Raw genomic sequence first — 25,650 nt, forward strand, 5'->3', positions numbered from 1 at the left:
TAAAAATTAAAGTTTTTTTTTTTTTTTAGTCAAAGGACCTGAAAAGGTACTTTTCCTCAGGGCAGATACAAATGGCTAACACACATGTGAAAAGATGTATCCTAGCCATCAGGAAATGCAACTCAAAACATCGACCACACATGTCTGGGGGAAAAGAAGAAAGATAGATAACCTAAAGACACCATGCTAAAGCCATCACAGAGGACAAAACATGATCTCATGTCTGTGTTAAGTTTTACAAGTCAAATTCATAGAACCAAGGTTGAAGCAGTTACCAGGAGTGAGGGACGGGGCGGAAACAAAGAGAGATTGGCCAGCAGGAAAAACTTGCAGTTGTAAAGTGGTAAGTTCTAGGGACCCAATATATGATAGCAAAGAAACTGAAGAGACAATGGCCATGCCTTATGTATGTGAATCTGCTGAGAATCAATCTTATGTGTTCTCACCCCCCTAAAAAAAAAAAAAAAAGACTGACACAAGAAAGGGTCACTGTGGGTGATAAATACATCAATTAGCTTATTGTGGTAATTATTTCACAGTATATACACAGACGTGTATACATAAAACATTACCCTGTGTGCCTTAAATACACAGTTTTTGTTTGTCACTTATACTTCAGTGATGCTGTAAAAAGAGTTCCAAAGTAAGAAATAAGATGTCAAAGATCCTAACGAGTACAGCATGAACAAACTATACAATGAATTACATACCATCCTTCTGAGGGTTTTCGTTGGCTGCTGAGCCAACTCTGGAGGAAAAGGTAGAATTGTTGAAAGGAGTGAAGATAGTGCCAGCACTGCAGTGTCTAAGGCACTAACAAAAAGCAAGACACCACAAACCACAGAGGACACACAAAAGCCAGGCACTCTGGTCAAACCTACAATCCCATGGCTTAGGCAGCTGAAGCAGAAGGATTGCCACGTGTTCACGGCCAGCTTAGTCTATATGGTGAGCCTAGCTCAGCCAAGATGTGAGACAAAGCCCTATTTTTAAATATATATAAAATAAATAAAATAAAATAAAAGTACTGGTAGCTGTCAGTCGCAAGTGCCACAGTTGAGAGAGAAGCTCACAAGATGCTAAGTCTTCATTTCCCAAAAAAGTAGAGGGGATCGGCCTCTTCATGAAAGACTGACACCCAGATAGCTCACTCCAGTTATTGTATTCAAACATTATACATGGTTAATTGAAGCTGGAAAAGGTTCAAACTACCAAAGTTGTCTTGCTCTTGCTGTCCGCAAGTGCTATGTTGTCATGCAGGCAATTTAACTGCCCTGTCCTCAGGGGCCTTTGGCGTCCTGACAAGGTCTTGGGTCACCATTCCAAGTCCTATGTCATCACCTGCTGCCAGGTGCTCTGAATATAACCTATCTGCGACCCAGCCATTTTCTCTTCCTCTCTTCCCCCTCTCTCTCCTCCTCTCTCTGCCTGTCTCTCTGTCCTTCTGATTCTCTGTCTCCCTCCCCACCCTCTATTCTCTCTCTTCTAAGCTCTCTCACTGCCTTTCTCTCGACTTTCCCACAGTAAACTTCCATGTACCACAACCTGTTGCACAATGCGTAATTCATATCATAACATTTGGTGCCATGATGGGCAGGCAATTCCATGGGTTTCACTCTGGAATCCCATTCTCTTGCCTGCCCACAAATGCGTACCAATCTTTCTTTCTCTCCTGTTGCTTTCAATCCTCCGCGACTGTAATCTCTGCTGCTCACAATCTCTGGATGGTATTGCTCACTGGGATCGCTCAATGATGCCTGCTAGGTAAGCAATCACTCGCCTCATGCTGCTCAGCTTTGGGCCCCTGATGCACACCCCCGCACCCTCCCACAGCACGCACCCGTGTGCAGATGGTTTTTAAATTGTCCTGGGCCATGCAGTCATGCCATTCACAGACAGTTTTGAACCACCACTGCCACATGCCCTATGGTCACGGCCAGGCCAGGATCACTAGGCAGATAGCATGCTGGGGGGCCCAGGGTCTCAAGACACCGGATCATGCAGCACTGCCCCAACGGAGCACAACACAGATGGGGCATCCATGTTGATTTGAGAGGATAAAGAGGATGGAGCCATGGCTTCACTGCCATTTTTACGAAGGGCAATCAAGGGCAGTCACATGGTTGGCAGCCATCTTGGTTATAAAAAAGTGTGGCTCTTAGCTGCCAAATGCTTTCACTACCTCGTTTCTGTCCCACTGTTCTCAGAGCTCCAAAACTGCAGTCTCTTGTAGGCCCTGAAAGGCCACTGCCCCCCTCCCACCTCTACTGTAAAGCTGCCTATCTGCCTCTATCCTTTCCAGCAGATGAGATTCCCTCTACTAGAACATGGCCTTACTGCTGCTAAAGCCCTGGTACCAGGCTCCAGTTTCTCAGGTTTAGCCAGGGTAAGGCCTTGACCTGCTGTACTAGTTAACTGACAAAGAGCTAGTGGCATGTTCCATGCTCAGTCCCACCCCAGTCTTGGGGACACTCATGATCACAGGCTGCTGGGACATTTCTTCTCCCTTTCTCATTCCCAAGGATGGCTCATTCATGCTCTCTCCCTCTGACAAACCTCCAGCCTCTACACCCAAAATCTGGCCTAACGAGCTTTATAATTCAGTAACACTAAGAGTGATCACCGAAAAGCAATTTCCCTATTTCTCTTTTCTCAAAGTCCTGTCTGTTTCTCTCTGCCTGCTCTCCCACTTGGCCGATGGCCCCTACTCCCACTCCCACAGCTGGCCTGCAGGAGCCCAAGCACACGTTTTCTCAGCCTGACCTCATCCAAAGACAAAAATCGCCATACCGCATCTCCAAATTCTCACAGACAACTGATCCCCAGGTATCTAAACCTGCTCTACCCTCCCAAAATCTCTCATCTCTAAAGCCTGACTCTTCTCTCTAAAACTGTACTTTCCAACTAAAATTAAAAAAAAAAAATCCTCTCTGATTTCTTTTTCGGGTCTCAAGAGAAAAAAAGATTTTAAACTATTAACTCGTATATAAGAAGTTATAATTTCCTTATTGGATATGATGTTTAAAATCTAAGTTCAACCTCTGTCATGAGAGGCTTCGGATGCCTTCTCAGTCCTCTTCATATGCAGGAGACCAGGCCTTGCTCTGCACTCCTAGAGCTGCTGCTGTCAGGTCTAGACACAGTCTACTTTGTTACCAGACTCAAGAGGCAGGTCTCAGATGTAACCTTTTACCATTCCTTTAGCTAAAGGACAGTTACTGCTCCCAACAATTTCACTTGTGTCTCATGATAAATAACTGGATGGATACAAGGCCTAAGAATACAAAAGTTTAAGTTAAGGTGATTTAAAGTATCCTAAATAGACTTTTTAAAAAAGCTTCATCTTTCTTCCTGTTGCTATGCTACTGTTGTATTAACTGTCCAGAGCTTTGACATTTATCACTAGAGCTCTGATTTATTAATTTAGCTCTGGTTTAAAAAAAAAAAATCCTCTATATGGTGCACTATCATGGTTCCAAGCTCAAGATTTTAAATTTCCTTTGGTTTGTCTTTTAAGTATAGACTTAAAAGTTCTTTCTCATTGTGCTAGACTTATATCCATCCAGTCTTCTGAATACAGAGAAAAAACCCCGGGGCTGGAGAGATGGCTCAGTGGTTAAGAGCACTTTCTGTTCTCCCAAAGGACCTGGGTTCAATTCCCAGCACCCACATGGCAGCTCACAAATGTCTATAATGCCAGTTCTAATGGATCTGACATGTTCAAGCTAATGCACATAAAATTAAATAAATTATAAAAAAAGAAAGAAAGAAAGAAAGAAAGAAAGAAAGAAGAAACCCCTCTTTCATGGTGTGTAATCATACTAAAAATCAAGCTCAAGTGACCTTCTGCCCCTTCTACTTCACAGAAGGCTTCTGCCTTCCTAGAGCTCACCTTAAAGAGTGTTTAGGCTGTTAACACAAAGATGTATGCTCTACTGCCCTTTTCTACAATGTGCATTTCACTGCAGAACAATGGTGACACTAACATGTTGTAAACTTAAAAAGGATTCTCGCAAACTACAGGAAATCTACCTGAATCCACCTCTCAGGTCAAATGGAATCCAGATAAGTACTGCCAATCAACAACCTAAGTTTCCCACCTACTGCCTCTCATAGTGGGTGCAATTCCTACCCCATATTCCCTGGTTTTGGAACTCCCCTTTTCTGGCTACTGATTGCTACTTTCTTTGTTGTTGTTTTGTTTTTGTTTTGTTTTACTTTTTTATTAAATTTTTATTTTTATATTAATTACAGTTTATTCACTTTGTGTCCCAGCTGTAGTCCCTCCTTCATTTCCTCTCAATCCCTCCCTCATCTCCTCCCATGCCCCTCTCCAAATCCACTGATGGGGAGGTCCTCCTCCCCTTAAAGACCTGATAAGACCCTAGCTTATCAGGTCTCATCAAAACTAGCTGCATTGTCCTCCTCTGTGGCCTGGCAAGGCTGCTCGCCCATGGGGTGGGGAGCGGTCAAAGAGCCAGCCACTGAGTTCATGTCAGAGACAGTCCCTGTTCCCCTTACTAAGGAACCCACTTGGACACTGAGATGCCATGGGCTACATCTGAGCAGGGGTTCTAGGTTATATCCATGAATGGTCCTTGTTTGGAGTATAAGTCTCAGAAAAGACCCCTGGGCCCAGATACTTTCCTTCTGTTGCTCTCCTTGTGGAGCTCCTGTCCTCTCCAGGTCTTACTACCTCCCCCTTCTTTCCCAAGATTCCCTGCACTCTGCCCAAGGTTTGGTTATGAGTCTCAGTAGCTGCTTTGATACACTACTGGGTAGAGTGTTTTAGAGGCCCTCTGTGGTAGGCTCCTGTCCTGTTCCCTGTTTTCTCCTGCTTCCAATGTCTGTTCCGATTGCCTTTCTTAGTGAGGATTGATCATCTTACTCAGGGTCCTCCTTCTAGCTCAGCTTTTTTGGGTGTACAGATTTTTGTAGGTATATCCTATATTATATGTCTAGTATCCACTTATAAGTTATTATATACCATGTGTGTCTTCTTGTTTCTGGGATACCTAATTCAGAATGATCTTTTCTAGTTCCTACCATTTGCCTGCAAATTTCATGATTTCCTTGTTTTTAACTGCTGAGTAGTATTCCATTGTGTAAATATACCACAATTTCTGTATCCATTCCCCATTGAGGGAGATCTGGGTTGTTTCCAGGTTCTGGCTATTATGAATAAAGCTGCTATGAACATGGTTAAACAAATCACTGTCCTCAGAACGAAATGACAGCCCACAGACTGGGAAAGGATCTTCACCAACCCTATATCTGACAGAGGGCTAATATACAGAATATATAAAGAACTAAAGAAGTTAAAAAGCAATAAATCAAGTAATCCAATTAAAAAGGGGGGTATGGAGCTAAACAGAGAATTCTCTGTAGAGGAATATCGAATGGCAGAGAAACACTTAAAGAGATGCTCAACGTCCTTAGCCATCAGGGAAATGGAAATCAAAACGACCCTGAGATTTCACCTTACACCCATCAGAATGGCTAAGATCAAAAACTCAAGTGACAATACATGCTGGAGAGGCTGTGGAGAAAGGGGAACCCTCCTCCACTGCTGGTGGGAATGTAAACTTATACAACCACTCTAGAAAGCAATCTGGCACTTTCTCGGACAACTAGGAATGCGCTTTCTCAGGAGCCAGCTACACCACCCCTGGGCATGTATCCAAAAGATGATTGCTACTTTCATGCATCCAGCAATGGCTTTCCTCTGGTTGGTGTAAACGCTTCCTGCCATTCTCAACAACCTACACCCAAACGCTTCATCTAGGACCTTCTCTCCTTTGGGAGAGATTTTTCCTCTACCAGCATGGTTTCATCTCCTGCTGAAATCCTAGTACTAGGTAAACCATGTTTGTACTGGGCAACTGTGCACTAGGTTTCTGGCCAAAGTTGAGGAACTGCTGGAGCAGATTGTATACCAATCTACTCAAGTCAAACCTTGCCCTTGGGACGCCTCGGAGAGGTCACTGACTTCTACCTCCCCAATGGGAATAGTCCATTTGCCTGTCCATCCAGGTTCCCCCTCTGAGATGCCTTCTGGAGATCCCTACACCCAGCACCGGCTTTAAGGGCTTCCAAGCTTACACGCCCCTGCAGCCAAACTTAGCCTCAGTTTCCTTTAGATGACAGATCCAAAATGGAACCTTCTTCAATTACTGCCAGTGACCAGGTAAATGAAGGTCCCCTATACTCAAGCTTTCGCTCTTCTTTGCTCCAAACCTTCCCTCTCTGCTTGCTCTCCCAAAAGTTTCAAATGTACACCTAAGAGGAATTTTCTCCATAACCTACTTAACTTTGTCTTCTACTCATATAATTATGTTCCAGTATCCTGTCAGATCCAGATGTTTCCTACATCCAAGACAGCACAAAAGCAGATACCCACAGGTGCTCCAGTCTAACCTCCCAGACTGTGCCAAGCTGGACCTGCACTTCCCCTCCTGACACAGATGTTCACACAGGTCCTGGACAGCAAATAAAACAGCCTGTTCTTCCCAGACTTGGCCAACATTTCAGCCTTTTGGCCTCTCTACTACCGTCCCAGTGTCAGCAGGAAGTAGCCAAAGACGATTGATTGCTTCACCCCTTATCCATTTATTATCAACAAAAGGCTGGAATGTTGTGCTTTAGACCACAGACAAATAGTTCCAGGTTCTCCCAGAATTCCTCAGACCATATCTGCTGCAGGGCGTGGCTGGCATACCCCCGACCTGTACCCTGAACTTGACAGAGAAGAGCCTTCCCCTTCACTATATAATCTGGACATTTTGGTTCTTGCTCTCTCTCTCTCTCTCTCTCTCTCTCTCTCTCTCTCTGTGTGTGTGTGTGTGTGTGTGTGTGTGTGTGTGTGTGTGTGTGTCTCTGTCCCTCTGTCTCTGTCTCTCTCTCTGTGTGTGTCTCTCTTTCTCTCTCTCTCTCTCTCTCTCTCTCTCTCCCTCTCTCCCTCCACTTTTGCATGGTGGCCAAGAGCTGCCTCCAGTGAACCTATATTTAAACACTTTAGCTTGCCTTGCATGAGAAGCAGTCCAATGTCCTCATCCCACCTCGTCACCCCTCCCTAGTTCCTCATTTTTTAATTAAACAAAAAGGGAGGAAAGGTATGTTGCCATGCAGGCAAGTAAACTGGCCTGCCCTCAGGGGCCTTTAGGGCCCCGACAATGGCTTATGTCATCACCTGCACCAGGTGCTCAGTATATAACCCACCCGCCACCCTGCTATCTTTTTCTTCCTCTCTTCTCTCTCTCCTCCTCTCTCTTCCACTCCCTATGTCTGTCCCTCTAACTCTCCATCAGTCTCCCTGCCCTCTCTGTATTCTTTCTCTTCTAAGCTCTTCCACTGTCTCTGTCTGACCTTTCCCATAAATAAACTTCCATGTACTACAACCTGTGTAATTTATATCATAAAAGTGAGAGGTGACAGCTCGCACAAATCTCAGTACTTTTTGAGCATGGCTAGCCATAATCAAAATTAAGAAGCCCAGGTTTGCCAGGAGTGTCTTAGGACTAAGGTCTGTGCAGCTGCAAGCTCTCACACAGCACCAAGTGCAGATTCTCTGGAGAGACAACATTTCTTCAAGGTTCAAACGGTCTCGAAACAATTTCTCAGCCTCTAGAGAATAATGCAAACATAGCAAAGGCCTTGTTGAAACATTTCATTTAAAGCCAGACACAAAGGCTTTACTATACATTTCACTACAATTAAGTACAAAAAATAATTTTCAGAAAAGGAAACTCTAAGCTCAGGATAAGGGCAATTCAGCTTATTTATTTCAAAAAGAAATTCCATAATAAATTCAGAGATGCTACATGAATTTCATATAATTTGTTGTAGCCTCGCTCTGGTGGCAGAATGCTAACTGCTCCCCCTATGGCTATTCATGCATTTGGATGCCGATCATGGGCTACCATCAGACAGGCAGCAATCCAGAGGAAAGCACACTTTCAGTCCCCTCTCAAAGACAGCACATAACTGAGGTCAGGTGACTTTGCTGGGAGCTGGTGCTGAAATATCTGTGATGACAGGGTGCAGGGGCGCAACCTTACACACTGCAAATCAGCCCACTGCAACTTTGGCCTACAGGTATGAGGCTAACATCTCGGGAGCAACGCCCTAGCACACTAAGATGAGGAAAGAGGACTTGAAGAAAACCTGAACCCTGGAGAGAGCTAGCACCTTTGGCCCCTGGGAACACAGTGTAACGGTCTCACTCATTTCCTGAATCTCCAGGAGCATAGGATAAAACACTTAAACCGGTACATCCAAGACAGCTCCCATGGAGGCACAGAATCCAGGTTTAGGTCCAGCCCCACTAATCACTGCTTCACCCAGTCTTCTTCAGCACTGTCTATAGCAACTAATTATGCAGAGAAACTAGACCCCACAGTGGAAACTCCTCATCTCCTTCTCCATGATTATAGCTACCTGAAGTCACATAAGCTGTGCCTAAAGCTGCACAGCTTGTAATGTCCTGCACACCTCATGACGATGCCTGGGTCTCCATTTTTCCTTATGGGAGCTTCTCTCCTTTGCACTTTTCTTGTCTGGTCTAGTGGAACCCTTTCTCTTTCTTTTAATGTGTTGAGGGAATGACCTCACTCTGAATTTTGAAATAGTTCTTGGCTTATGTAAACTACTTAGCAATGCCCATCACAGTTCAAGGACAGGTACACTTTACAGCAGAGGAGTAAAGCCCAAATCCCTCAAATGAGCTGGAAGTAAGGAGAGGTGAGATGATCAAATCGGAGGCCACTTTGTTTTTTGAAGGGCAAAGTTCAACTAGAAGACACTATCTGAAGTCCCATCTGGAGCTAAGCCTCTGAATTCTGCAGGCAAGAAACCCCCATGAGTCATGGGAGCACATGAAGTTGACTCAGAATCAAATTATGTCTTCCCATTAGTCTCTCTTTTCGTTCAATCATCCTTTGTCAATGATCTCTCAGAAGCCCATCTGTACTTTCATCTTAAAAAAGTTATCTATTAAAATAATCTTTTTGTGTGTGTCTCTCACTAACCCTAAACTCAAGAACAGAAACCCTTTTATTCATCTGTGTAAAGTATAAAATGCCTGGCATGGAGGAGACAGAGTAAAAAATGTCTTTTGAGGGGGAGTAAATTAACCAAAATAATTTATTCATCTGTACTTCGGATCAGCTGCAATTCCCCTCTACATATTTCATACACCTCATCTGAAGTATGTAAAAAATGCTTTAGTTATTACAATCTTGGCTACTCATATTTAGAAAAATGTAGAGATTAATCCAAAACATAACTCAAAAATAAATAAATAGATCTTTCAAATCACTGCTTTGGAAACCTTTTGAGAACGCATACCAGCAGCTCTGCTTACGAATAATGAGAACAGAAAGGATGGTCCATAAAAGCGGTAAGAGTGTTCTCGATCTGATAAAGAAGAACCAGATAAAGTGACAAGATTCCAGGACAATTTTAATGATGTAAGACCGACCAAGCTGAAGCCCTGGCCACATGGTTAGCATTATATTTAAAGCTGGCTTATAAGGCTTGGAATAGTATTAGCAGAATAATAACAATATTAAATGACGCTGTCATTTATTACATAGCTACTAAAAATTCCAACCTTGTGCTAAAGAATTAACCAACATGTTAGCTGTAATTGTCAACAACTCTAAAAACTAGGCAATGTTCTCACTTTATACATCAGAATACTAAAACTCACAGAGGTTAATTAATTCACTTAATGTCAAAGAATTAGAAAGTGACAGAAATAGTATTCAAGTTGGGCTCCATCTCTTTCTACTGAGCTACTATGACTCCTGTGGAGGAAAGATTTATATCCACTTATCAGCATGCAAAGTATACATAATGGGGAATGAATCGAACACTACAGAAAATCAGAGAGAGCACCATTAGAGTGAACTCTCTGAGAAAGGCTCCATGATGAGGGTGCAATGTGTCACCTCTTGAAAGTGTGAGCAGAAACAGCAGTCGAGGTAAAAGGAGAGGCCATGTCTGGGAGAGAGAGCAACCACCTCAAAGGAAGACGCAGTGTGGGACCCCTAACACATGGCACAGTGGGTTGAGATCCAACCAAGACAGCACAAGCAGACAAAGCCACAGACTGAGACGCATGCTGACGTTTTAATGATGTTCCTCAGATTATACCTCTAATAATTTCTACCTCTTAACCAGAAATTATCAAGAAAGTTGAAGGTTTCATTATAACTTAGACAATTATCCTATTAATTTCAAACAAAAGAGAGCAATATATTATTTAGATATTTGTAATTTAGATATAATTTAGATATTTGTAAGATCCAAGAAGGGTTGAGAAAGGGTCTATGAAGTCCAGTTTAAAGGGATTTTCAAATCAATACTTTTTTCAGTTTTTACAAGCAAAGGAATAATTGTGCCTCCAGGGAAGAAGAGGAAACTAGAATGTTCCACTGTGGAGGCACATGAAATGAATACTGATTAAATAGTGCATCTCATTTCCTAATATTAAAATACACAACATGCTAACACAATGCATAAAATAGTAACCAATTACATGTTGAGCTGACCACTAGATTAATGGTTTAATAAATCATAGTCTGTGCACTCAAATGGTGTGTAGGAGTGTGTTTGTACAGCCATTCCCAGAAATTCTTTCTACCAGGCATGGCCCAGAGATTTTTCGATCACTCACTACTATGGCAACAAGGACCCTAAAGAAGGCCCTCCTAGATGCCATTCTCCCCATCTCTCCACTGCCCTCTCCCTGTGGAATCCGCACAGCACAGGAGGTGGAGTGGCATTCGTGAAAGACAACCACCATTACACAGTGTGCTCTGGGTTCTCTAAAGCTCTCTCTGCTCATATTTCTTTTGCTCACTAAGTGAAAATACAAGTGAAGAAATACAAATGTGACCTGTAGCCAAGCATATATTGCCGTTCTACATGCAACTGTCAAAAATACTTGGTCTTTCTCCAAGTCGAAAAAACACATGAAAAACAGCTGTATAGGTAGTCAGAAAGGCAGATGGGATGCATCAAGAGATTGATACACAGGGACAGAAGAATCCAGAAGTCTGTGGCACTTCCGTTCTTTTTCACATTGGGGGAAAAAAAAGGTTGTATCGTTGTTACAAAAAAAAAATGAAATACTAACTCATTAATCTTTAAGGAAGCCTAAGTCAAAAATGATGGAATGTGTCTGCTGTGAGCAAAGACATAAAAATGTTCAGAGCAGAATTCCAAAACACACTGCTTAAAAACAGCTAGTATATGGATTTCAAACATGCTCCCGGTTGTAGATTTGCCACCAAATATCCTTTTATGACTTTCACTCCTATTATTGTACCAATAAAACTACCACCCTCTCTTGGAGATGAGTGTAACCCTTGGGCTAAAGACAAGCTAAACTCTATCATTATTCTTACTGTGTTGGTTTGAATGGCAAGGGCCTCCTTAGACTCATATGTCTGAACACTCAATCCCCAGTTGGTAGAACTATTTGAGATGGATTAGGAAGTATGGCCTTGTAAGAGGAGGTGTGTCACTGGGGGGTGGGTTTTGAGGTTTCAAAATACTCTGGCCATCTTGGATGCCCTCTCTCTCCCTTACTTGTGGATCAAGATGTCAGGTCTCAGCTGTTCCTGTCATCACATCTTTGCTCCGCCATCTTTGATTTTAACCCTGTGCAACAAGTAAGTACCAAATTAACACTTTCTTTTTGCCTTGGTCACGACACATACAGCCATAAAAGAGTTACTAAGACACTAGTCTTTTACTTTTTTGTTTGAACATTCTAAAAGTAATAGATTCCATGTTTAAAACCTTAGTTACAAATAAATAAATTTTCAAACTCTAAGCAAACAGAGGAATAAACAAATAGAAAACACATGTTTAACTTAATAGCCAATATTTTTAATTAAGTATCAGAGAAACTAACAGTAACACAGGTCTCCATGACAAAGTGTTGCCTCAAAATAACTTTGTAAGACTAGTCTCAAATTTAAAGCAAAGCACTGGATCTGCATACCAACCCTTCCTATGAACTTGTGTTTCAACATTTTGACGTCTCTCACCTTAATAGATTCAAAAGACCATTGCTGTGCTTCACCAAGTTATTTAAAATCCTTTCCCCTTAATTTAAACAAAATAGCACATGATTAAAAAGCATAGGTATTCATTAAGTTATCATTCCATGTGAGGAATCATTAAGAATCCAGTGTTGCTCTCTCAGCTCTCTCCTCTTGCTCTCTCTGCTTTCATTTCTTTGTCAGGGCATCTCTGTCTCTCTGCCCTCATGGCTCACTCAGGCCCTAACTCTCTTCTGCTTCCTTTCCCCTGAATAAACTCTTTCATATAAGAGGGAAAAAAAGTTCAGTGTTAGGCTTGGAAAGAGGGCCTACATGTTCTATCATCACTTGAATCTACAAAATAACAAACTCGTTTCCTCAGGTGCAATGAGCATGGACGTTTTAATAACATTCTCCATTAGCAAATGCCACAAACATTCATTGTCTAAATGGTATATACTAGAAGAAACATAGTTCAGTTTATATGAAGCCTAATTAAATACTGCAACAATATAAGAACAGGGACATGGTAAAATAATTTAAAAGCTGGGGGAGCATGGTTAGTCTGCAGGAGTCAGGAAAATCTTCAGAACAAAGCTCACACTTGCTTCTTGCAAGTTGAGTTTGCCAAACAATCAGAGAAGTCAAAGCAGATGGAATGACATGTTCAAAGCCATGATTATGAAAGAGAGGTGTCTGAGGGCATCAGGAGGGAAAGGGTGGATGGAGAAAGACCCTGCTGGTGCGGGAGGCATGTTCACTAGAACTAATAAAGGTGACATCTCGCCAGGCAGCTGCACCCACACTCACATCCTGGGCGTGCTAGCCGTCTCCTCATCTGGAAAGCAGCAGCATGACGTAGACATGATATGATGCTGCTATGGGGATTAAACGTAATCAAATGCAGACTTTCTCACACCCAATAAACATCCAAGAATAATGATCACTATAACTACACCAACTCCGTCCCTCACAGATCAAACTGTGTGAAAAAAATTAATCTGAGAAGAAAATTTTCCTTTGGGGAAAATGCTACAGGTGAAAAAGAACACACATAAACACATCCACGCTCATGCTCATACACACACATATACATACTCACAATCACACACACACACACACACACAAAGGCCAAAGCAAAGGGTTCTTATTTCTTTTTAGGATTTTAACTGATTTTCACCTCTACTCAGACCTTGGGCCCAAGTTCAGGTTCCTTGACCTCAAGTTTTGGGGCCTCAGGTTCCTCCTGCACAGTGTTGATCTCAGCCAGTATGCAGCTAAATGCCTCTCATCCCATTGTACCTGAGGACAAGGATGATGTCAGATTTTTGAAGGTATTTTGGGCCCTTTTATGACTGCGAAGATGAGATGCTTCCGGCTTTCGGTATCCCTCTGGAGTGTCTGACCGTCCACCTGGAGTGGAGGGTCTACAGAGGATTGTTTGGTTTGAACAGTGAACTGCTGTGGGACTTTGAGACACTCTAGGTAGTTGATATTGTAGTTAGAATAAAAATAAATGGCATTGTTCTGTTCATTTATGGACAGAATGTTTACAGGACTTTGACAATGATTCTGATTGTGTCACTGGCTTACAATCCCCAGATCAAACGAAATCGAGCTAGAGCCTGGGCCAGGGGCCAGGGGCCTCTGCTGTCGGGAGTGGTGGTCCTCGGTACTCCATTTAAGGTGGAGGGCTGCCAGAACCCACTGTTCACATGCAGCGTGCCATGACTTCAAAATAGGGACAGCTTTGCTTGTGGAAAGGCCTGCTGACCTGGAGGCCAGAAGGACAAGCTCCAGATCTGTTGGTGCCATGACAGGTGGGGAGAGGTGGGGCTTTACCAGTGTTCTTAACTGTATGTGATTTTTATTATTGCAATGTCCAGCTCTTAAATGGAGTTTTAATGGTTTTATAATAAATAAAAGGTACAAGTGGGAAAGACTTAAAAAAAAAAAAAAAAAGATTTTTAACTACGGTAAAATCTCCCAGAACTTAGGTCTATGTGAACCACTGACCATTAAACATGATTTTTCTGCCTAAGTTATGTTTACTTTCCCCAAAACAGCAATTTCCCTACATTTGTAATGAACAAAATCACTTAAAAAGTATTCTGTAGGGGCTGGAGAGATGGCTCAGCGGTTAAGAGTGCTTGCTGTGCAATCGTGAGGACCAGAGCATGGATTCCAACACCCATATAAGAAGCTGGGCACACAGCACACCCCTGTAACCCTAGCTCTGGAGGAGGGGGCCAGAGACAGAAAGATCTCTAGGATTTGCTGACTTACAGCATAAAAGAACAACTATTGAAGGCCAGGTTCCGGGAGAAACCCTGCCTCAAAGGAAGAGGTGGGGAGTGACAGAAAGAGACATCTGATGTCCTCTTCTGGCTTCATACACATATCCAGGTGCATTTACACATGTAAACACATGCACACACACATACCTACACACACACAAATAAATAAATAAATAATCCTTCTTTAAGTACTCTTTGTGCCAAAATCCTATCTGGGAATGGAGAATAAGCTGTCTCTGACCACAACTTCACTACCCAAACATACACACATGTATGTTCTTATTCACTATGTTCTCATTTATATTCATTCCTCCCCTCTCCCTCTCTCTCTCTCTCTCTCTCTCTCTCTCTCTCTCTCTCTCTCTCTCACAACAAGCCTAAATAATATATAAGAGACAAATGGATGGCATCACACAAAAGAAGCCATGAGCTCAACATTCCTGTCCTCATCTGAAAGACAAATTCTTAGAGATGGAGTGGAACACTGTAGCATACATTCAGCTAAAAAACAACAACAACAACTAGCTCCAAAGTCAGATAAGCCACTCAGGATAACAGTCAGAGAAGAATAGTAAATCGTACAAAATTGTTTAAGTTTTTATTTTGTGAACCTATTCTTCATACACAATATTAGCCCCCATAAAAGATTAAATCTAAAAGCAACTGTTTGCTTTCTATATACCGCTAGCTCTCTCTTGATCTTAAAAATCATTAACATATCGAAAGGAATAAGAAAAGGTCATAGTGTAAGCTCACTATGTTCTCACCATGATCGATCAGTTAAAGAGGGGGGATAGAGTTTGGAAATCCTAAGCTGAGGTTCAACTTGATACACAAAGCAAGTAAAAAAAAATGTTCTATCACTGACACAGGTCTCAAGGACGGATATGCCACAACAGTCACCCCATCGCAGAAGCGGCTACTGCAGTGGCAGTGTCCTGCCAGCCCCAGGAGGGAGAACAGAGTTCAAGAGCCTCTCAGGGTGTCAGTGAACAGCAAGGCAGCCATGATGGCTGATGGTGGCTCGTCATGGTCAGAGGAAAACCCCTTAAGGACGGGCACTAAAGCTTATTGACTAAGCTAGGAACAAAGGAAAAACTGGTTTCAAATCCTACTCGGGCCTAGGTTGATACTACTTCACAAACTCCACTACAGGACTCTGGGAAATCAAAGCGTGGGGCGAGGGCGCCCTCTGCTGTCCAGCAAAGAATCAAGTGTCCGGCAACAACTGATTTGGGTGGATTGGGTTTGGCTTTTTTGAGATAGTCTCACTATGTAGCTTCAGTCCTCTACCCATTATATCGAGGCAGAAATTTACTTTTTAAAAATGTCCCATACCCATTCCCATCTTTCCTGGGATTTTACGATTCTCTATCTAAAGCTCCCTTCATCTGATGCCTTAGAACAGTGAAAAGGGGCTGTGGTGATCAAGTAGTATGTGAGATGTTTGCTGTTTAAGCACAAGGACCTGAGTTCAATCCCCCGAACCCATACATAATGTGCCTGGCATGGAGGTGTGCTTGTAACCCCAGTGCTGGGTGGCAGGTACAGGGACTCCTGGGGTTCACTGGGCAGCAAGCCTCACCTACTTGGAGATTCCCAGCCAGTGAAAGCGGGGGAAGGGGGGGAGCGGACAGTAGCTGAGCAGTGATAATCAAGGTTGCCCTCTGGGCTCCACAGGCACACACACACACACACCTATGCATATGAGATCTCTCTCTCTTTCTCTCTCTCTCTCTCTCTTTCTCTCTCTCTCTCTCTCTCACACACACACTAGAAGACTGTTGTATCGCTTATGAATACACAACTAAGTAAGACCTCTTACATATTTCAAATGAATCTTTCTAAATAAGCTTTCCACCGTCTGGGTTTTGTTCTGTGTTCCTGGGTTATCTGAGAGCCATCATACAAAGAGGAAAGTAAACAGAGAAAGCAGAAGTGAAGTGGATTTGAGGAGAACGAGGACAGCAGTCTACAACGGTCTCATCTCACGAAAGTCCGATTACTGGAATCAGATTAAAGACTTAACCATAACAGCCACCTTAGGAGTGCTGGCCTACTCATCTCGCACACCTCGCCAGGGCAACTCTTCTGTAAGGGAGGAAGGTCAAGGTCCTCATGTAAAAAGAACTGAGGCTTGGAGAAGCTCTGCGGTCTGCTGAGGGACACAAGCAGCTAGGCAGCGGGGCTGAAGCTCACAGCTGTGTTCGGTCTGAACACAGTTTCACCAGCTGTATGGATCCACACAGTAGGCACCTCATCTCCAGATTTCCCGAGGCCTACCATCATGTCATATAACATCAGATTTAAGTATAAAATATTAAGTATTTTATTTGACGGATAAAGCTTGATATGGTTGCTCATAAACAATGAAACTAAATTATAAAACAAGCAAAGAGAAAACCAAGTTAATACCTATTCTCTGTGTTGAATAAAATATTTGTTAAAAGCAGAAGTTTAAAGTCCATCGATACACTGCCAAAAAACAAAGGAAATAAAATTCAGAAGCCAAAAACTTAAGTGAAAGTGGAACACACAAGGTACACAGAGCCCTTAGGACATTTTCCTAAGCCAGATAATCTAACCATAAGCTTTAGTTTTCATGGTCTCAAATGACATACAGAAAAGGAGAGAATAAGGAGGAACCACCCAAAATGGACCACAACAAACCCTTACAATGTCTCTAACCCCACCATTCCCTGGTAAAAAGCTAAGACCACAAAGAACTTGACCCCTAATATAAACAGAATTCAGAAATAGCATTACCTCAACCAAAGGGAAAGAAAATAAAGTGCACATATCAAAACTTGGAACCACATGAAGGGGGAAAAGAATCTCTCCTAAGAATTCATAAAATTCATGCTGATCTTAATGTGAGTTTGCAGACTAAACCATTCTATCAGATAGCCAAAAAACCCCAGATCTATGAACTTAGAATAAAATGGCCCTGGGTTAGAAATATGACCAAGCACATGACAAAAGAAAGCTAAAATCTTTAAAGGAACACAGCAATCATTCAAACAGATAAAGTTCTGAGAAGTGGCCTCACAGTCAAAATCACAATATACAAGCACCTGAAAGAAATATGAGCAAGAGACAGCAACCTAATAGCTGAATTAGAATCACAAAGACTTCACATACTGAAAATGACAGAACATAAAAATCTGACATTTCCTAAGCTTAAGGAAATTGAGACAGGCATTAAAATTACAGTCAAGGGCAAGCTGAGCATACCCAGAAGTGCATGTAGCCACTACTGAAACCTCCCAAACACGTGATGAATGGCCTTGAGCAAAACAGCCCCAAATGAGTCCGCCATGTTTCCCTCTTAAACATAACCTCTGACTGAGCATGCTTGGGAGCATGCCCACAGCTAAAGCACTCCTATGACTATGAATATGCTCCCAAATAAAATCTCAGAACTTCCTTCCCTCAGAAGCATTGCTTCCAAAATAAATCCCATGTTCTCCTCTCCTACTGGCTCTTTAAAACACCTATACAAATGCACGGTAAGTGACTACACATATGAACGGGTAAGTAACAGTCCCTTATCAATGATTAAGCACATTTTTAGCAGAACTTAGGAAAACAAATGTTGGAATAGAACTAACCAAGTTAGCACATGCCCAAGAGCAGTGGGGGAGGGCTGGCCAGGCAGAGTGACACGTGCGTGTGGTCACTTGGGAGGAGGAGGCTGAGAAAAGATAACCAGCAGTCCAAGTTTGGCCTGGGTCACAGAAAGAAACAGTGTCAAGCAGAATCTGCCATTCTAAATGTCAGTGATGTAGGAAAAAGGATTAAATATGACTAAATTATGCGAAATACATCTCAGTAATAGAAAAGTGCAGTGAAATTAAAACTAATGACAAAGCAAAATGGCCTCCCATGCACACAGCTGTGCCCAGATAGAATGACTGGGATACGGTTCAATGACAGAAGGCACCAATTTGCATTCAATTCTCAGAACCTCAAACAACCAAAAGACAGTAAGTGAATATGAAAAGGACAAATAATGGCTGAGCGTTACCTAGAATTATTGAACATCATAACCTTAATATCCATTTTTAAGCTCAAGCTAGACAAGTAGAAATAAATCTTCTCTTACGAATCCCGTAAGAAACTACAGAATACCAAACATATACACAGAATCTCATGACAGAACATAGAAAAGGCAGACAGATCGCCTAAATGGGAAAACAGCTCATCTGAAAACTTGCTTCCATCAATGAATTGAAAAGTAACGGTCAACATAGGCCTGCTTGCCCAGCCTTCCACAGGAATGTACATACGCACACACGTGCACATGGATTCACACACCCCCTAAGACACAAGGGAAAGATAAACATTTAATCTTAAAAAAAAAAAAAAAAAAAAGTTCCTTTCACAATAGCTACCAAAGAATCAGGGTCCTAAGCCAGGGCCTGCACTGTCCCCAGGACCACAGCCACAACCCAGGGCTTCTCACAGGCTAGGCGAGCACTCTCCAACCCAACACCAACCACAGATCACAAATTCACTTCCTCAGGAGGGCCAAATTAATCAATAAACCCCTTGGATATATCTTTAGTATCATTACTTCTTGAAAAATAACTGTAATTTCGTACCTATTGGCTTTAGAATTGATGTTTTTATCTTTCTCCTCAAAATAAAGGAACCCATGTCTCTATTTTTTTATATCACTCTCATAGTCAGTCTCTGACAAATAAATGGCGGAAAAGGAGAAAGGAGGAAAGGAGGACAAAATGGAGATAGCTAGTTTATTTGCACACACACAAAACAGAGTGTATTTTTTTATTCTCCCATATATTACATCCCGACTGCAGTTTCTCCTCCCTCCTTTCCTCCCAGTCGTTTACCTGCCTCCCACCCTCTTCCCAATCCACTCTTCCTCCATTTCCCCTCAGAAGAGAGCTTGCTTCCCAGGGCTATCAACCAAGCATGGCAAATGAAGCTGCAATAAGACTAGGCAAAACCCTTCATATTAAGGCTGAAAATATACTCCAATGGGAAGACAAGGGCCCAAACAGTCTTTGAGTTCTTTGTATATTCTAGAGTCGATACCCTCTGTCAGACGTATCTGGTAGACAAGTCACCCATTCACTCAAATGATGGCGTCCTTTGGTATCGGAAGCTTTTCAGTTTCGTGAGGTCCTGTTTTCACTGGTTGGCCTCAGCCCCTGTGCTGTCGGGGCCTGTTCAGGAAAGGCTTCCTTGTGCCAAGTAATTCAAGTGTCTTCCCTGTTTTCTCCTCTATCAGATCCAGTATTTCAGGCATTATATTGAGGTCCTTGATCCATTTGGGGTTGAGTTTGTGCATACAGTTTTCCAATTTGACCAGAAGCTTTTGTTGAGGGTACCGTCATTTCTCTAGTGTGTACTTTTGGCCTCTGTCGAAAGAAGGAAGGAAGGAAGGAAGGAAGGAAGGAAGGAAGGAAGGAAGGAAGGAAGGAAGGAAGGAAGGAAGGAAGGAAGGAAGGAAAAGAAGGCCCAGGTAGATACAGGAATATGGCCTTATTGTGGGTCCTCAACTCTATTCCATCGATCAATGAGTTTGTTTTTATGCTTTTATTACTATAGCTCTGTAGTATAACTTAAAATCTAAGATTGTGATACCTCTACGAGTTTTTGGAGGCTTGGCTTTGTTTTTCTGTGGTTGGTTGGTTGATTAATTTGGTTTGGGGGGGTGGGTTTGGGGTGTTTTTTTGTTTGGTTTGGTTTGGTTTTTTGTTTCGCTTTAGGATTGTTTTGGCCATCCTGGGTTTTTTGTATTTTCATATTAAATTTAATGGTTTTTAAATTTCTGTGAAGAATTACATTGTAATTTTATGGAAATTGCACTGAATCTGTAGATTACTTTTGACAGGATGACCATTTTCACAACATTATTCCTGCCAATCCATGAGCAAGGGTGCTATGTCCATCTTCTGGCATCTTCTTTAATTTCATTTTTCAGAGTCTTAGGTTTTTTCTCTGTACAAGTCTTTCACTTCCTTGATTAGATGTATTCCAAGATATTTTAATGTTTTGAGTCTACTATGGATGGTGTTGCTTCCCTGATTTCTTTGTCACTATTTGTCATTTGTATATAGAAAGGCTACTGATGTTGTGCATTAACTTTGTATCCTACTATTTTGCTGAGCAGCTATCGGAAACTGGTAGATGCTGGGAAAAGGTCAGTTTCCTTCAAGAATGCAGCCTCTGTGCAGCTACCCATGCTCCTAAGAGATGGTTCTATACCCATGCACACACTGGCAGCCCTAAGTGGACTCAGACAATTAAAGAAAAATCAATTTGGGAGGAAATGGTAGTGGAGGGACAGAGGAGACGTTGGTGAGGAAGTGGGGTGGATATGTATGCATGTATGAAATTCTCAGCAACAACAACAAAAATCTATACAAGTCAAAAGATTTTACTAAAAGATAGAAAATATTAAATAGTAAGGTATAATTTGGTTCCCTGTGGTACAAGTAAGAATCAAAATTCTCATTCACTAAAATAATGTGTCATTTTAAAACAATGTGAAACATGGTTATAATTTTAAATGTATAGAACTCAATTCAGTATTTTTTTATTTTTTAAGAAAGGAAATAATTCATTGGGTTTTCAGGATATGTAATAGTTTGAAAATTACAATTTCTACAAATGTATCAAATCTAAAATAATGAAATCAGTGGCTGGCTCTTTGATCACCCCCTGAGGGAGGGGGGGCAGCCTTATCTTTATGAGACCTGATAGGCTAGAATCAGATGGAAGGGGAAGAGGACCTCCCCTATCAGTGGACTGGGGGAGGAGGGGAAGAGAGGAGAAGAGGGAGGGAAGGCAGGATTGGGAGGGGACAAGGAAGGGCTACAGCTGGGATACAGTATTTTAATATTTTTGGGTGTGTAGCCTTCCTGGAGCATGGTCAACTTACAAAGAAAAACACTCTTAGAGAAAACTGACTCTCCCGTTTTAGAAGCTAACAGCTGCTAATGATTCCCCAGGCTAGGCATGGAGCTCAGTGGCCACCTCATCTCCCATGCAGGCACCTCGTCTAGCCCTGTGTTCTTTGTGCTCCTACTTCTATGATCATCCTTGATCCTTGGAAGAAGGGATGTGGTCCTCATGTCCCATTTAGGGCTCAGTACTCTGCAGACTCTTATTCTCTGTCTTAACTACTTACTGGATGCAAACTGCAGCTTCTTTAATAAAGGTGAAGTGATGAAGTACATATAATGATGTCATCAAGAATCAGTTTTACAACATGTCCATTTACTATTGTAGTAGTAGGTTCTCCATTATCACTTTTTGTGGTTGTTTGAATGAGAGTGAACCCAGAAGTCCATATATTTGAATATTTGGTCCCCAGTTGGTGGAACTGTTTGGGAAGGACTAGGAGGTGTGGCCTGATTGGAGAAGGTGTATCATAATGATGAGCTTTGAAGTTTCAAACACCCATGCCATTCCCAGTTAGCATTCTCGCTGGCTCCTGCTTGTGGAGCAGGTATACGCTCTCAGCTTCTGCTCCACAACCATGCCTGCCTGCTTGCTGCCATGCTCCCTCCCATGATGGCCATCAACTCACCCCTGAAAACTGTGAGCCCCAATAAACTCTTCTATAAGTTGCCTTGGTCGCTGATCACAGCAATAGAAAATAAACCGGGACACATAGTAGCTATAATCTCAGCAGTCAGGAAGCTGATGCAGGAGACTGCCACAAGTGTGATGACAGCTTGGGCTACATGGTGAGACAGTAGCTCAGAAAACCTTAAAAAACTAGAAAATATTAAAGATATTAGTATAAGACTGAATAAATTATGGTATTTGTGTATAGCATCCTATGTAGCCAAAGGGTGTACAGTTTAAATTAGACTGGAAAAGTAAATATAAGTTCTGCACAAAAACCACAGCTAATAATGTGCTGCTATCTCAAAATTGCTACAAGAATAGATCTTAGCTGGGCATGGTACCCCATGTAAAACTAAATTATATTCGTCTGTTTCAATTGGTGTCTTGGAGGATTCTGCCTCCATCTGCTAACCTAGGCCTAATCACAGAAGCTTCTAGCCTTTGTACAATCTAACTAGACCTAGGTTTTCAGCCTCTGAAACTTACAGCTTAATAAGTTCACCCTTTCTTGTTCTTACTGAACTCTGGGCTGGCTGGTTCAACTCGGCTGTTCTGATTCAAACTGCCCTCCCAGCTGACTTGTTCAATCTGGCTTTTCTCTGGGCCTCTGAATTGCCCTGCTTGTCCTCAAACTAATTCCAGCAATCTTTGCTCTGGCTCCTTCTCATCCTCTGGTTCATACTGCCTGTGTCTAGCTTGTTCTCTTATTCAACCTCTCTCTGTAAAATTCTCCCAATAAAACTGCCTCCTCTCTTTCATTCTCTGTGCTGCTCCCTTAAGGAGCTTCCCTGTCCTCTCTGATGTCGTGAGAGTTGGGCATAGCCTATCCTGTAAAATCTTTCTCTGTTTGTCACTGTTTCTGCCACTCAATTAAAAATCTCTTTCAAACATGGGTGCTTCCTTCTACAAACTAGCATTACCTTTATTGTTTGGGATTAAAGGCATGTACCATCATGCCTGGACCTACACTTTTCTATACCTAAAATTTGCTCTATACCAGGCTGGCCTTTAACTCAGATCTGCTTGCCTCTGTCTCCTGGATTAAAGATGTGTTTGTATTCTAGCCAGACCACACAGACCTAGAAGGTCTTTGGATGTGATCTCTTGCCAGAGCAGTGGTGTTCTGATTTACAATTACCCTACAATCATCACCTGTCATCCTAGTTCCTAGCACTCTAAGCAGGAAACTCCCAAGTTTGAAGCTACACAGAATGAGAGCCTATCTCAAAATAAACTAGTAATGAACAAATAAATAACAGTGTGCATGCAACAAATAAAACATTTTTAAAGACAAAGTAGATTTACATTTAATACATGGACTGACAATCATAATATATTTTAATATTAAAAATCCAGTAACAGACATTGTAGGTCATTTGTTTTAAAATCACGTATTTGAATAAATGAGCATACAAAATTCTGAATTAAAAATCCCAATTATACATAGAATTTAAACATCTGCTGTTACTACTACTTTTTATTCACTCAGCTGTATTTGAGAATTTTGAAACAACACATAGTACTATAGTAATGAAAAAAAGCTCATAAAGCAGTTTCATTATACAGAAGGTGCAATATAGCTATAGTTCATGAAAAGATAATTTCAAGCCAGTTCCTAGTCACACAATGTTTAAAAAAGGATTGTTTACATAAATTTATATCTATCTGAATGTGTGCTGGTATGCTCTTGGAGCAAACAGCCAAACATTTCAGGTAAAAGTTACAGGTGTAACTGGCCCAGGTGTCTGCCCTCCCCCCCCCTCCTTCCTGTTGTGGGCACACACAACCTGGTACTTTCTATACTGTGAGGGGTTAGCGGGGACTAAGCAGTCAGGGAAGAGGTCAGAGAGAAAGAGGTAACATTCCCGCACACAGCTGGACTGTAAAGAGAGATAGTACCCCACCTTGTAGCTGGGGTACCCTCTCTCACTTTGCTACTGCCCAGCCCAGGGATCATCAGGGCCAAGGACATGAGGTAATGGGAGACAAGAAGAGAGAAGCCTCCAAAAGGACCAACCCAGAGTGGTCCACCTGCTCTGGGGAGCCCACACTGTCCTGAAAGCTTTCCCTGAGTCTTCACGTCTTCATGTTCAAAAGCATCACCTTTGGAAAGGATCCAAACCTCCACACGGATAGAGCTAGGCTCAAGGCTCTCAGCACAATAGCTCAGTGAGTCTGTAGCTTGAACAGTTTCCTTTTTACTATGTGAAGGTTCATAATAATTTTATCTGGAGTAACCTAAAACATAAACTGTCCCAAAATGCCCATCGACAGTAAAATGAATGAAAATATTGTGATATATTCATGTGACAGAAGTCTATAAGGCAAATTCTATATGGCAAAAATCTATAATTACATAAAGCAACATGCAAAAGTCATTTTAAAATGCTGAGTGAAGTAAGTCAGACATCTAATAACCTATGCTATGTTTTACATTTACCTAAAGGGCAAGTAAACCCAATTTACAAATGGTTACAAATGAGAGGTGAGTCTTGACAAGGATTCTAGTAGCGGGGTGGATGGGCGCACGTGTGTTCAGTTAGCAAGGATTGAAGTCAAATACATGAAAATTATTTACTGATAGAAAAATGGATCATCAATGTAATTGCAGCAATGATAGAATTTTGCCATCTTTTATAAATATTCACAATAATCTTTCTATGGGGCTGACACTACTTGGATACTATCAGGAACTGTGTTAGACAGCTCACCTTTGGGACCGACATAAGTCGCCTAATTGCTGCCACGTGTACATTTTGAACCTGTTCCTCCTCCCTGGCTTTAGGAGAGCACTGCAACAACCATCGAGAAGAACTAAGCCTCGGGAAATGTTCTAAACCATGAGACACCAGTACGCAGGCTCTCCCTTGCTGACCCGGCTATGAACAATGTGTGTGTTTCCTTTTGGGGCTGTGGATGGCACCTGCTCAAGTCGGCTCTTCTACCCGTCCGTACACACGAAAGCTGACTGTGCTCAGGAGACAATCCTCAGACTAGTCCCACTGGGCTCTGGTGGGGTTTGGGCTTTAAAAATGTTAACAGAGGCAATCTTCAAATTTCAAGATATGGTTTTAGAATGCACAAATTATTTTTTCTTTTCAACTTTTTTAAACACATTTTATTACACTTTATGCACTTTGTATCCCAGCTGTAGTCCCCTCTCTCATCCCTTCCAATCCCGCTCTCCCTCCCTCCCTCTTCGTCTCCCATGCCCCTTCTTGAGACAGGGTTTCTCTGTGTGTAGCCCTGATCATTCTGGAACTCACTCTGCACACCAGGCTGGCCTTGAACTCAAAGAGATACCCCGGCCTTTGCCTCCCAAGTGAGTGCCGGGATTAAAGGCATGTGCCGCCACCACTTGGAAAAAAAAAATTTATTTCTATCCAGAACAAAAACCTTACAGGATGCCAGCATGACAGCTCAGCAGGTGAAGGTGTTTGTCACACATGCTGGCAGTTCCCAAAAGCCACTAAGGGTGAAGGAGAGAGCCAAGTCCACAGAGATAGCCTCTGGCTTCCACACATGTGCATGGCACGCGCCACACACATGCACTGTGCAAGGACTCACAATAAGAAGTTGTAAATTATGATTATTAAAGAAAAACACAGAAGCCATCCAGTGCAGCCTCAGACACATGGGCTGTCGTTTTTAAAAATGGCTTTCTTAGCCTTTAGAAACAGAAATTCCAAAGT

General features: G+C 42.2%; 1 protein-coding gene across 3 annotated transcripts in view; it reads right to left on the reverse strand.

The window, feature by feature from the left end:
- Bbs9 (Bardet-Biedl syndrome 9) overlaps positions 1-25,650 on the reverse strand; it is a 390,403-nt gene that overhangs the window by 292,318 nt on the left and 72,435 nt on the right. The gene's annotated exons all lie outside the window — the stretch shown is intronic.

The sequence above is a fragment of the Psammomys obesus genome, unplaced genomic scaffold (genome assembly GCF_907164565.1).
Source record: "Psammomys obesus unplaced genomic scaffold, mPsaObe1.curated_primary_1811, whole genome shotgun sequence".
NCBI lineage: Eukaryota > Metazoa > Chordata > Mammalia > Rodentia > Muridae > Psammomys > Psammomys obesus.